This window comes from Octopus bimaculoides, chromosome 3 (assembly GCF_001194135.2).
Source record: "Octopus bimaculoides isolate UCB-OBI-ISO-001 chromosome 3, ASM119413v2, whole genome shotgun sequence".
In the NCBI taxonomy this organism is placed as follows: domain Eukaryota; kingdom Metazoa; phylum Mollusca; class Cephalopoda; order Octopoda; family Octopodidae; genus Octopus; species Octopus bimaculoides.
The window spans coordinates 124,179,919-124,180,485 of record NC_068983.1 but is presented as its reverse complement, the minus strand read 5'-3'; the positions used below and the strand labels follow the sequence as shown (position 1 = coordinate 124,180,485).

At 38.1% G+C, this 567-nt stretch overlaps 1 protein-coding gene across 3 annotated transcripts in view; it reads right to left on the bottom strand.

Annotated features, from left to right (window-relative positions):
* The window catches only part of LOC106867619 (b(0,+)-type amino acid transporter 1), a 72,556-nt gene that overhangs the window by 31,423 nt on the left and 40,566 nt on the right, over positions 1–567 (bottom strand). The window lies entirely within an intron of this gene.

The following is a 567-nucleotide window of genomic DNA, read 5'->3' as shown; positions in this document are numbered from 1 at the left end:
CAGGTATGTAGATATGTACATGTGTATGGTTGCATATATGTGGGTGTCCATGCATGTTTTTCACACGAGTGTGAGAGAGCATATGCATATATAGCATGTATGCATTTCAGATGTGTATTTGAATATAATTGTGCATGTATGGGTATGTGCACGTGTGTGGATATGTATATGTGTACATGCATGGTTGCATATATATGTGCATTTATTGGCATATGTGTGGGTGCACATGTATGTGTTTCATGCAAGTGTGAGTGAGCATATGCATATAGGCACATGTACGTGGATGTGCATGCGTGCATGTATATGTATGTACATGCGTGCATGCACAATTGCTATGAGCATTTTTACTTCTTTACTTTTTACTTTCTCCCCTACAGTTTTTCCCCTTATTTAACAGTCATTCAAATCACTCTTTTGTCTTAATAACGGTCAATTACATAATAATTTCCCTTTGTTTAATGGTCATTTTCATAGCATTTTTCGACTGCCTCGATAACTGACAAGATGCTGGAGCAGGTTTCCACCCCGACATCCGAAACTCGGAGTCTTATTATGGCAACCAAATAA